Genomic DNA, 13,878 nt, shown 5'->3' with positions numbered 1-13,878 from the left:
CGCCATCTTGGACTCGGCTCGACCCAGTCTGGTGACCGGCGACGGTGGGCCGGGTTCGGCGCAGGGGGTCGGGGTGAGTGGGTGTGAGCTGTGGGATAGAGTGGGACGCGCGGGCTGTGACTTGAGCGGAGGGCGAGTCAGGGCGCGGAGCCTGCCCTCAGGGGTGGCGCGGGGGAGCGCCCGGGACGCGCGGCCCATGGGGCGTGCGCGGGTGTGGGACGGTGATCCCCGCCAGCCGGCGGGCCCGGCCGTCCCGCCACCCCGCGGCCCGGCCAGCCCCGAGTCGCGTGGGGGCGGAGCCGCCCGCGGCCACCACTTCCTGAGAGCCGGGGATACCCCTCCCGGACGTCACGGAGGAGCCGAGGCGGCGGTGGCGGCCCGGGGCTCATCTTGCACTTGCATCACGGGTGCAGCAGCAGTTGCTCTGCTCCTTTGTGGCTTTTTCCCCTGTTGAGTAACTGCTTTGTTAAATGAAAATACCATGACGGGCCAGTGTGATCACCAGCTCCAGACCTCAAAGAAAGTGAAGCTGTCAGGCAAGAAGAGGGAGACTCCCCTAGCCGGCTGCGATGGTATCTGGTGGGTGGATGTGTATAGAAGCACTTGACAGTTTCCACGTATTACTTCTTGCCTAACTTTTCACCCCCAAGAAGGTTTAAAAATACTTTTATTTCCATGCTGTAAAAATTTCTTATCTTCTGCACCCCACCCATTCCCCCTTCAATTTGAAATCGCGTGCAGAACTGGAATCACTGAAAAGAACAGTTATTAGGTACAGTTTTTAGGAAACAAGACATCTTTCAGTGAATTTGTTGAGTAAACTACATTTTTAAATGTTAATATGTAAAAGATCCTTGCCCACTGAAGGTACTTATAAAGCTTCTAGCTAAGTTTGTTTATATGAATTGGGTTTCCTCAGTGACCGTTTCAAACCGGTGGTCTTATTTATCTTAAATTAAAAAAAAAATTCCATCCCTGTCTGAATATCTCCAGGTAAAGCAGTTCTCCCTTTGACTCTTGAGTGAATGTGACTTTCTGGACGTTTATGTTGGTTATATGCTTCCCTCGGCCCTTTTTCCCCTCCTCTGCCTGTAACGTCCTTTTCTTCCTGAGTATCGGGTCACCAATCTTTGTTCCTTGACTACTGTGAGGCTGAGGGCTGTTGTCTGATTGCACTGAACCAATCAGCTGGCTTAGTGCTCCGCTGGGTAGGAAGCTGGACTGACTGTTGGAGAGGTTCCAGTGGTCACTGATAAGTGGCAACATTTTTGCACTCAAATGGAAAGTCATGGAAGCAGAGACAAGGCTCTCTTACAAACTGGGACACCATCCTTTGCTTAAACCTAGGGCTGTAGTCATATGCAGTTCTTTAGGTGACCTCAAACCAAGTGAATCGTTCTCTTTTTCAAATTAATATCTATTGTTTTATACTGTTTCAAAAGTCTGATTTACTAAAAGTCAGGCATAATTTTCTGTAAGGCTTATGTAATATGACCATTTCAGTAATATAAAATACCTTTTTGATGACTTTTTTATTAAATGAAACAATACTTTATAATTAAATCTCTTCTTTTGGGAGATCAAATAGAATAAGACTATCTTAGTCTGTGAAATGTGGAAAACTTAACCTGGTTTGGTCCTTTTTCTAGAAGAGGGACATTCATGTGTGGCCTAGTTTACACCCAAAGCAAAGAAAGCAGTTAGTTTCTCCTTTCATGATACTTATGGCAGCCAATCTGTTAAAAATTCTTTCTATGAAGTAACTATTACAGATTCATTGGATAATTATCTTTCATTTTGTTTTGGTTTTGTAGGTGTAGTCTGTCTGCAAGAAAGAAAGTGCTCTTTCTCTTGGAAAATAAAATATGAAATTTTGGGGAAATTTATTGTGTATGATATAAAGCAGTTACTTTAACAAAATGGGATTTAGAATTGCTTTAAAGACTCTTCTGATTAATCACTGACATGTAAATCTTGTTGATTTTGCTAATATGTAAAGAATGATGATGAGTCTTGCTGATACAAAAATTGGGTGAGGAAAGGTGAAATGAAAATTCCAAGCCAGAAGTTGTTACCTAAGGTGAAGATAAGAGAGAAAATTAAAAGACTTGTGTGTAAGTCCATGTTTTCCTGAATCACTATAGAAGTTCTATACTACATTTAAGATATGTATATAAAATTTGGTAGCTTGGGCTGACATTGACTTATACACTTAAATTACTGGGCTCAGGAACATGGGACAATGGTAGTAGTTTTCTGTCTGATCTACCTGCATACCATCCCTTCCTTATCACTTCTATCGCCAGATTATTCTTCGTAAAATACGGCTTTTGTTATGTCACTCCTGGGCTCAAAAGTCTTCAGCAGCTGGATATGTCTCCAAAATAAAACCCCAAAGCCTCCACATCCTGGCCTCTTTATTTCCACAGAATTTTCCTATCCTGGTCAAACTGTTATCCTCACTTTTCTTCAGACATCCTTTTACCCTTCCACATTTGTTCATAGTTTTCCTTTTTATGGCATTCCCTTCTTCTCTGCTTATTGAAATCTTACCCTTCCTCTAAAACTAGTTCAAGAAATGAACTCAGATTGTGCTTTAGTCTTTCATAAAGTTCTTATTTTACTGCCTTCTTTTTGTGCTCTTGTGTCCACAGCTTATTGCCCTGTTGAACTGTAAGCTTCAAAAGCATGTCTCATATATCTTTGAAATTTCTGTGGCACCTAAGTTTAACAGAGATAGTAAATATCCATAAAGTATTTCCCCATCTAAATTTGAATATGAAGAGAGAGCAGCCATAATATAAGTAACCAGTTATATGGATTAGGATATTCTTGACATGAATGGACAAAATGATATCATACATTAGTTGTTTTCTTTACCTCAACTTTTAACACTCCTGATTTGAGTATAGTGCCCACCACAAGCCCAGACAGCCACATGGTGATACAAGGAAATTGCAGCTTGGCTTGTACCTATTATAGCCGTGTAGGAAGATTTGCTATGATTTTTTTTTTTCCCTGACAGACTTTTGGTTTGACTGTTCTACAGTCTTTCCCCCTCTTTGTGTACTTTCTCTTATGCTGCTTCCTCTCAATGAAGAATGGGATGCTGTAGGCTAGGAAATGTTAATATCAACTTATTTTGGGAAAATTTCTTAAGGTTTAAAAAATTGAGAACCATGGCACCTATGTATAACCAGTTAAACATATAAATTCTTGAGTTTCTTATCTTTTCTAAGATATGTTTAAATAGATTTGTATGACACTACGTATATGCAGAAGTAAACTAGGCAAAGAGATTTTGGAATTATGATTTCTTAGAAGTTTTAGAAAGAGGCTCATGTGAATTAGAATATTAATATTTAACAAGGAAAAAGTAAATAATAGATCAGGAAAGACTTTCTATGTTACAGAAAATTTTAGAAAAGAGTAAAAACCAGAGAGGGAAAGATTACTTAATAGTATAAGCGCTAATATTATTTTTTAATCTCATTAAATAATATTTTTCTATCCATTAGTAAATAACAGGACAGGCTTGCAATCTGGTTAAAAAGATAGTTTATTTCTTAGTCATGTTTTCCCCAGTCGTTGGTAAACTCTGATTTCCATTTGCATGGAATATCTTTTTCCATCCCCTCACTTTCAGTCTGTATGTGTCCCTAGGTCTGAAGTGGGTCTCTTGTAGACAGCATATATATGGGTCTTGTTTTTGTATCCATTCAGCCAGTCTATGTCTTTTGGTTGGGGCATTTAATCCATTCACGTTTAAGGTAATTATCGATATGTATGTTCCTATGACCATTTTCTTAATTGTTTTGGGTTTGTTTTTGTAGGTCCTATTCTTCTCTTGTGTTTCCCACTTAGAGAAGTTCCTTTAGCATTTGTTGTAGAGCTGGTTTGGTGGTGCTGAATTCTCTTAGCTTTTGCTTGTCTGTAAAGCTTTTGATTTCTCCATCAAATCTAAATGAGATCCTTGCTGGGTAGAGTAATCTTGGTTGTAGGTTCTTCCCTTTCATCACTTTAAGTATTTCATGCCACTCCCTTCTGGCTTGCAGAGTTTCTGCTGAGAAATCAGCTGTTAACCTTATGGGGGTTCCCTTGTATGTTATTTGTCGTTTTTCCCTTGCTGCTTTCAATAATTTTTCTTTGTCTTTAATTTTTGCCACTTTGATTACTATGTGTCTCGGCGTGTTTCTCCTTGGGTTTATTCTGTATGGGACTCTCTGCGCTTCCTGGACTTGGGTGGCTATTTCCTTTCCCATGTTAGGGAAGTTTTCGATTATAATCTCTTCAAATATTTTCTCTGGTCCTTTCTCTCTCTCTTCTCCTTCTGGGACCCCTATAATGCGAATGTTGTTGCGTTTAATGTTGTCCCAGAGGTCTCTTAGGCTGTCTTCATTTCTTTTTATTCTTTTTTCTTTAGTCTGTTCCGCAGCAGTGAATTCCACCATTCTGTCTTCCAGGTCACTTATCCGTTCTTCTGCCTCAGTTATTCTGCTATTGATTCCTTCTAGTGTAGTTTTCATTTCAGTTATTGTATTGGTCATCTCTGTTTGTTTGTTCTTTAATTCTTCTAGGTCTTTGTTAATCATTTCTTGCATCTTCTCAATCTTTGCCTCCATTCTTATTCCGAGGTCCTGGATCATCTTCACTATCATTATTCTGAATTCTTTTTCTGGAAGGTTGCCTATCTCCACTTCATTTAGTTGTTTTTCTGGGGTTTTTTCTTGTTCCTTCATCTGGTACATAGCCCTCTGCCTTTTCATCTTCTCTGTCTTTCTGTAACTGTGGTTTTTGGTCCACAGGCTGCAGGATTGTAGTTTTTCTTGCTTCTGTTGTCTGCCCTCTGGTGGTTGAGGCTATCTAAGAGGCTTGATGGGAGGCTCTGGTGGTGGGTAGAGCTGACTGTTGCTGTGGCGGTCAGAGCTCAGTAAAACCTTAATCCACTTGACTGTTGATGGGTGGGGCTGGGTTCCCTCCCTGTTGCTGTGGCGATCAGAGCCCAGTAAAACCTTAATCCACTTGACTGTTGATGGGTGGGGCTGGGTTCCCTCCCTGTTGGTTGTTTTGCCTGAGGCAACCCAACACTGGAGCCTACCCGTGCTCTTTGGTGGGGTTAATGGCAGACTCTGGGAGGGCTCACGCCAAGGAGAACTTCCCAGGACCTCTGCTGCCAGTGTCCTTATCCCCACGGTGAAACAGAGCCACCACTCGCCTCTGCAGGAGACCCCCCAACACCAGCAGGTACGTCTGGTTCAGTCTCCCCCAGGGTCACTGCTCCTTCCCCTGGGTCCCGATGCACACATTACTTTGTGTGTGCCCTCCAAGAGTGGGGTCTCTGTTTCCCCCAGTCCTGTCACAGTCCTGCAATCAATTCCCACTAGACTTCAAAGTCTGATTCTCTAGGAATTCCTCCTCCCTTTGCCGGACCCCCAGGTTGGGAAGCCTGAGGTGGGGCTCAGAACCTTCACTCCAGTGGGTGGACTTCTGTGGTATAAGTGTTCGCCAGTCTGTGAGTCACCCACCCAGCAGTTATGGGATTTGATTTTACTCTGATTGCGCCCCTCCTACCGTCTCACTGTGGCTTCTCCTCTGTCCTTGGACGTGGGGTGTCCTCCTTGGTGAAGTCCAGGGTCTTCCTGTCCCGTTGGTAAACTCTGGAAGGCCACAGTGATTTGGGAGAGAAAAGTTATTATGCATGTGTGATAAATAAATTCAGGATATTATTTATGCCTATGAAATAAGATCTGCATTTTAGCTAGGGTTGATGGAGCAAGTAAATATCTCTCCACATATAACTACATAGCCCTTTCCTATCACCCAACTCTGAAAAAAAAAAATTGCCTCATGTATACAAGATCGGTTCCTTCAGCATATTCTCCAGGAGTGGGATGCTGTATTTTACAGAAAGCACTAGATTGCTTCTCAGAGGCCTGGGGCTGGTTTTGCTGCCATGAAGCTGCCCAACCTTGGGTAAGTTAATTAATCTTTTGCGGGGGCCTAAATATCGTTATCTGTAAAAGGATAATGTTGGGCTGACTATATGATCTTTAAGGATCTTTCAGGTTCTAAAGTTGAATGCTTTTTAAGGCTGGTTAAATGTTGTAAATCATGAGTCAGCTCTGGCCTGGTCACCTGTCACTACTGGATTGCTGTAGTCAGGAGGCTCAGTAACTCTTTTGTATACTGTACAAATAGTAGTAATATTCGTAGTAATATTATATTAAACTTCTTTGGCCTGCTTGATAAATAACTGTAGCCACTGAGTGGGATCTTGGTGGCCTGAGAGTGTTTATGTGTTGCCAGCATCACAGCCTTGTCTTGTCCGTAAAGTGGAAACAAGCAGAAACCTGGGTAGTCCAAAAGTCATTTTATATTTAGCTTTGGAATTTGTTTTCGTTCATTCATTTGAATATGGATGAGTCACAAATTGACTTCATACAAATTAATAAACTTTCATTGGAATGGATACTGTTGTTTGCTCCTCCTGTTCTTTTCTGATTCTCACTGCATGCTAAGCATGAATCATTTCTTCTTAAATGTAGCAGCTGAGGCAGAACTGTCCTTTTTGCTTTTTCCTAGAAAAGGACTGGTGATGGTGGGCTTGTAAGTCTTTACATCTCCTTTTGGAGTATAAATAGAGAAAGTGAAATATTGAGAAGGCAGGTCAAAAGGAAAGTACCAAGTAGGTATTAAGTTGGAAAAATGTTAGCAAATCAAACAGGAAGAATACAATAAATTCTGTTTGCAAACTTGCTGGTTTGCTGTTGGATACATTTTTATGGATAAATAAGAGCTGACTTTATAGGCATTGGGAAATACCCGAATCTTAACACATTGCAGATTTATGTATTATCTGAGTTAGGTTTGGATAGTAAAAACATGGTTTGTCCATTAATTTAGGGCTACTTTTTAAATGCCTCTTCTACATATTTAGGTATCTGGTTTCTTACTTAGATCATGTAATTATAACTGATTCTAATTTTTTGCCATAATATGTTTTTCATTATTTGTTACTCATGTTTATAGTTCACTACTGGAAAAATTCTTCCCTGATATCTGTTCTGAATTAGTTCTCTTTTCCAGTTATGTTTTCCTGTTTTATCAATTGTAGTGATGAGAATAGAAAGCCATATTTTAAAGATTTATATTGATACTTTTTAAGTTTAGTAAAATTATTAAATTTTACTCATTTCTAATTTCTGAAAATGATTATCTTATTTTAAATTCATATGTTAAGTCATTAATTTCACTTTTTTAAAACAACAGGGTAACCTGTATACAATTTGAAATCCATTTACCATAGTTTCATGGCACTTTATAGTTGCCAGTTAACTTTTTAGTGACTTTTTGGTGTTTTTTTGTTTGTTTGTTTATTTATTTATTTATTTATTTATGGCTGTGTTGGGTCTTCGTTTCTGTGCGAGGGCTTTCTCCAGTTGCGGCAAGTGGGGGCCACTCTTCATCGCAGTGCGTGGGCCTGTCACTATCGCGGCCTCTCTTGTTGCGGAGCACAGGCTCCAGACGTGCAGGCTCAGGAATTGTGGCTCACGGGCCCAGTCGCTCCGCGGCATGCGGGATCCTCCCAGACCAGGGCTCGAACCCGCGTCCCCTGCATTGGCAGGCAGACTCCCAACCACTGCGCCACCAGGGAAGCCCCCTAGTGACTTTTTATATTTAAATTTTTTGTGTGTGAGAAGCTTCTATTTACCTCAGAATCTTTTAAAATGCCTTTTTGTTTAAATTATCTTGGACATATTTATTTTGGGGGATGAATTTACTGAGCCCACGGAGCAGTTCTTGGCACAGAGTAGGTGCTCTGTAAACATTTGATGAATGAATGAAAGCAGTTTTCAAGAAGCTTTATTCAAAATATTCTATTTTCTTTATCATAACCAGCCTTGTGGCCTTATTAACTTTTCTGAGAGAGTTTCGCTCAGGGGTTCAGCATGAGAGAGCAGCAGAGAAGACCTGCTGTACATCACTGTGCTGCTGCTTCTGAAACGCCTGTCCCTCCATTGCGGCTAGACTACAGACACATCTAGTTGTCCATATTGAGGGCAGTACCCCTGAGTCACAGCACTCTGTGACATCTGTGTTTGAACTAATGAATTCAAGTATCCTAAGGAATTATATCACCTTTTGATCCTAAACCCCCTCAAGAGTTAATCTCTGGCTTATCTCTTTATTTCGATGTGGCACTTTTGCTCCGATACTTTCACAAGGTGGTGTCCTTCCCTCTTTTCTTTACTGTCTCTACCCTGGGTCTGTATAACCTGTTCATTGGTAAGTTCTTCACTTCTAGTCATAAGATTTCCTACTGTAACCCTCACTTTGCTTTACAGTTCAAGGCCTCTTGTCACTTGTCTACCATCTATCACCCATAGACTGAGGGGCATAAATGTAGAATATTATCTAGGAACTCAAATTATATTTTCTAAACATTTAATATATTAAATCTTAAGATTTAACTTTTGAAAAGGTAATGCATTCACATGACTCAAACAACAAAATGTTTAGAAATAAAAAAGTTTCCCTTCCACTCCTGTCCACCATCTACTCAGTTCCTATCCTCCTAGAGTTTTTTTTTTTTTTTTTTTTTAAATTTATTTATTTAATTAATTAATTTATTTATTTTTGGCTGTGCTGGGTCTTCGGTTCGTGCGAGGGCTTTCTCTAGTTGCGGCAAGTGGGGGCCACTCTTCATCGCGGTGCGGGGACCGCTCTTCATCGAGGTGCGCGGGCCTTTCACTATCGCGGCCCCTCCCGTTGCGGGGCACAGGCTCCAGACGCGCAGGCTCAGCAGCTGTGGCTCACGGGCCCAGCCGCTCCGTGGCATGTGGGATCTTCCCAGACCAGGGCTCGAACCCGTGTCTCCTGCATTAGCAGGCAGATTCTCAACCACTGCGCCACCAGGGAAGCCCCCCTCCTAGAGTTTTAAAATGCATATCCAAGCCAATACAAATATAAATTCTGTTTTCCTTTCCTTTTTTATACAAATTGAAGCTTATGCTTCCATTCTGCCTTTTTCACTCAACAGTGTATCTTGGTGTTTTTTCCATAACAGTGGAAAAATATATGAGGTGTATTTCACTTTAACACTATGTCTTGGAGATCTCTTCCACATCATTGTGTGGCTATAGCATCATTTATTTAATCAGTACCATATTGATGGATATTTGGGAAGTTTTCAATCTTTTGCTATTAGAAACAATGCTGCAGTAAATACTTTTGTTACATAGATTATTTCACACTTGTACAAATATATTTGTAGGGTAAATTCCTAAAAGTGGAATTGCTGGTCAAAGAGTGTATCTCATAGTGGTTTTATAGGTACTACCAAATTGCCCTTCATAGAGGCTGTATAATTTATACCCCCACCAGAAATGTATAATAGTGCCTGACTACCCGTGTTCTTGCCAACAAAATGTGTTATTGAACTTTTGGATTTTTTCCAATCCAGTGGGTGAAAATTGTTATCTTAGTGTGGTTTTAATTTTTATTTCTTTTAAAGAGTGAGTTTGAATATTTTTTCATATGTTTAAAAGCCATTTGTATTTCCTTTTCTGTGAAGTATCGCTTATATTCTTTTCTTCTTTTGGGGGGGTGGTCATTTGAAAATCAACTTGTAGCTGAGGTTTATAATACGGAGGTTTGCCCTCTGTAAAATGAGTTGCATCATCCCCCCTGACCCCAGTTTGTCATTTGTCTTTGCTTGTAGTGTTTTGCCATGTAGATTTTTCCTAAAATGTAGTTGAATTTGTCAGTTTTCTCTTTTATGACTTTTGGGTTTTGTGTCATAGTTAGAAAAGCCTGCCCCACTACAAGGTTATAAAAGAATTCTCTCATATTGTCTTCTACCACTACTTTTATGGCTTCTATTTTACACTTAAGTTTTTTGATGCATTTTTCTTAGTGTATGGTATGAGACATAGATCCAAATTAATTATTTTCCAAATGGCTACTCAGTTGCCCCAACACCATTTGTGAATAGTCCCTCTCTACATTGTTTCGCTTTTTCCTAGAAACAAATTGATTCGTCTATCTTGTTTTTTCACACCTACTTTGCTGTGACTGAATATAAATGCAGTTCTCTGTTTTCCTTCCTACAGAATGCCTTCTTTAATGGCATAGATGTCTTTGCCTTCTACCCTGCTACCTCTCTGCTTACCTCAGCAACACCAGCAGCCTGACAGCCAGTTATTATTTGAATGAATACAGGCTGCTCAGAAAGCTCTCCAGGATTTTCCATGGAGCAATAATGGGCTAAAAAGAAATCTTAACTGTAATCAGGTTCCTTCGAAGAATGTTCAAGCCAGAGATGTCTTCTAACTCTCTCTGGCCATGCTACCCAGCTATTCTAGAAGCTGAAACCCACTACCTGGGTCTTTTACTCCTGAGGCAATCCAGTTCAGATTGCTTCTTTCCGTGCAAATTCACATCATCTGCTACCTCTGCTTGTCTGACAATATGGGATATTACCCTCTATAATTTGGGATAGGGAACCATAATATGCCCAAGAAGTGGTTTGGATTCCCCATCATGCAGTGGCCAGTTCCAGAACCTCATTTACTGGGAAAGTGATCGTGGATGAATGATTTGGGGAACATACATCCTCAATTTGAACTCCAAACAGATTAAGTTTTTTCATCTAGGGAACCTGGGGAAAACCCAGCATTGTTCTACCTAGGGGAGAGTGTCCAAGCAGGCAGCTGAAAGTGAATTTACTTGATATCCTTACTAGCACTTTCTAAGCTACTTGGACTAGTTTTATAGCTTTTTGATAAACACTTCCTTCTACTTTGAAACATTGCCCCAGGTGATGTTTCTCTTTCAGACTTGCCAGTTCCTTATTATTGAACCTTTTTGGGGGGTGTGTGTGGCTATTTCTTATCTCTGCATTTAGACTTTCCTCTGATGCTGGTAGTATACTCTGTCCCATACCAATTTGACTTAAAGTTATTTTGGCCAAAATCAATTTTGTCCAAATATAATTTAGTTGAAAGTAAACTGGTCAACTGGACAATTTGGTTAAAACAATTATTTGGTGTGAATATCCTAAGTTATTAATTTTTGAGTAGTGATACTTTTAGTATATTATGGGGTGTTTAAACACTTTTGGTCCATTTTCTAGAGATTTTTCTAATTTCCTTCTTTTATATTTCAAATTAATTTTCAACTACAAGAGCACTTTGTTGCTTGTGATACCAAAAGGTTAAGACAACCTAGCTGCCCAACAATAGCATAGTTGGACAAACTCGATCTTAACTACAAGGCAATAAGAGGTTAATTGGAACAACCAAAACATCGAGGGATAAGATAAAAACATGTTTCCATTATTGGTTTTTTTCCCCCTCATTAAAAAGGCAGTGTATGTGCAGTACAGGACACTCAGAAAAAATGTAGATGAGTAGAAGGACAAAAGGAAAAAAAAGCCATAAATTAATTTACCCAAGAATAACCAACGTTGTCCTTTCCTATCTTTTCAAATGCATTTTATACACATAAACTCTGCATACTGTTTGTAATCTGCCATTATTTAAGCATTCTCCAATGATTGATTAGTCACCTTTGTCCAGGTTTAGGCTTTGGTTCCTTTCTGCCTTTTGACCTGCAACTGTGGGCCAGTCCACATTAATTGGGAATAGATCGCCATTCTCTTTTTCCTTCTGTCCCTGAAGCCTGCTGAGATCCACAACTAGCCTGGGCCCCAAAGACACCCCCCCCTGCTTTATTTAAGTGAGACAGTTTGTAAATTAAGCCATTCTGCCAACCCTTTCTATGTATTTACAAAAGGGTCCCTGTGGAACGCTCTGATTATCTATAAAGTAATTTTTGGAGTTCATGCTTGATGTATATTATGTGTATAAATATATAAATTAGATGAGAATAATAAAGAGAGGGTAGGAATTAGATTGGCTCCTGACTAAAATAAAAATAAGGCAGAGAGATCCATTGTCATTGGAGGGAAATTATTTAAATAGATTTTCTCTAAATCAGGGTTGGCAGATAGGTGCTATGTGTTGTGCGCAAACTTGAGTACATGGTAGACATCACTAATCAGTCATGGCACTATTACTTATTGGGTCCAAACTCATCTTTGGATCTTTCTTGAAATGGGATTCTAAGTAGCTGTAGCTACTGGAGTTGCTGTGACAAACTTATTTACCATTCTTGCTCTAAAATATTGCATTAAAGTTTTTTTTTTTTTTTAAATAGTGGATTGACCAAGAAAATTGTAATAAAATGTTTTCTAACTGATAGAAAAGTTTATGATGTCAAATATGGAATGTGAGCAAAGTGTAATTATCTGAATTTCGGGCAAAGCACATGCCTCATCGTTAAGATCTTGGAAGCAACATAATAAATTATAGGTTTGTTATGGAGTGAAAACAATGCCACAATAATACTCATCATTATAACTTTCCCATGGTATGGTCATAGTGATTGACTACCCAGCATTAATTCCACCCTAGATGATGAGTCTAAGCAGTCATGGTTAATCCCATTTCCTCTGCTAATGAAGGGTTAGGAATGGCCTGTAACCTATTTTGGCCAATGAGATGTGAAGGGAAGCCTGAAGGAGGGCCGGGGTGCTTCTGAGAAAGGTTTTCTTGACCCTAAAAAGAGATAAAAGAAAGAGATGGTGCCTCTTCTTCCTCTGATGCTGTTATGTCTGAATATGATAGCTAGAACTGCTCAAGACATCTTAGGGTAATGAGAGAAACTAGCTTTGGAGGAAGCTGATCTAGAAGATGGCAGAACAGAGAGAGGAAACCTGAGCTCTTGATGACCTTACTGAACTGCTGATTGTATTGTACTTGGTCTGCCTTACCTCTGAACTTCCAGGTCTGTGAGATAATACAGTTCCTTATTGTGTAAGCCAGCATGATCTGGGATTTTGTCACTTGCAGCCAAAAGCATTCTGAGTGGTATACTCACTTTGTCCCAAGCAGATTCATGTCAAACGGTTTTGATTTTATTTTGATGAATTTCCTTTTATTGGGGCTCTTCCCTCCCCTGTCTTATGGCTTCAGAAAGTGGGTGCAGATTTTAACTGGCCAGTTCTTGTCTCAGTCTTCTCTAAGGGCCTCTACCCTTAGAGGTTCTTCACAGAAGAACCAGCGTTCTTCACAGAAAGCAGCAAGGAATCAGCCAGCTGCCATCATCTCTTCTGGAGTCTTTTTTTAAAAACATTTATTTATTTTATTTATTTGGCTGTACCAAGTCCTAGTTGCAGCACACGGGATCTTTGTTGCCACATGCAGGATCTTTAGTTGCAGCATGTGGGCTCTTAGTTGCGGCATGTGGGCTCTAGTTACCTGACCAGGGATCAAACCTGGGCCCCTGCACTGGGAGCATGGAGTCTTAACCACTGGACCACCAGAGAAGTCCCTCTTCTGGAGCCTTTTGGATCATTTGAATATCTGGTGGTGTGACTGCTTCTTTTTGTCATTCATTTGTTCTTTTCCTGATTCTGATTCTGATTCCTCGATGCATCTTGGTCCCTCTTCTTGTATACTTAGCATCTTATGCCTGGCCTCAAAATTGTTTAATAGATTTACTTTCATCTCTTCCTTCTCCCCTGAGCCTCTCTTTTCCTTTATCTCTCTCATCTACTCCTGTCTCACTTTGTGACTTTATGGCCAGTGGGGGCTAGTCTAAGACGTTTATAATCTTTGCCAGAAATAATAGTGAGTTAAGTAGTCACACAGCTGTTTGCTCTAGACTGGAATGGCAAAAGTAAGAGTAGGTCAGTTCTCAGTCCATTTTCTCATCTAGTGCCTTTTACTCATGGCATAGAACAGGTAGCACCAGAAATGTCTAGGGGTCAGGGCACTTGAGTCTTCATTATGGCTTCACTATTTGCTACCTGAA

At 40.2% G+C, this 13,878-nt stretch overlaps 1 long non-coding RNA gene across 1 annotated transcript in view; it reads left to right on the top strand.

Annotated features, from left to right (window-relative positions):
* Nucleotides 1-13,878, top strand: part of LOC130708466 (uncharacterized) — a 186,784-nt gene continuing 172,906 nt past the window's right edge. The window contains exon 1 of the long non-coding RNA XR_009008711.1: nucleotides 1-73. This is a non-coding gene — a long non-coding RNA (uncharacterized LOC130708466). The remainder of the gene's footprint in view (nucleotides 74-13,878) is intronic.

This window comes from Balaenoptera acutorostrata, chromosome 6, assembly GCF_949987535.1.
Source record: "Balaenoptera acutorostrata chromosome 6, mBalAcu1.1, whole genome shotgun sequence".
Taxonomy (NCBI): domain Eukaryota; kingdom Metazoa; phylum Chordata; class Mammalia; order Artiodactyla; family Balaenopteridae; genus Balaenoptera; species Balaenoptera acutorostrata.
The sequence above is the reverse complement of the archived record's forward strand: the minus strand, read 5'-3'. Positions and strand labels throughout refer to the sequence as shown.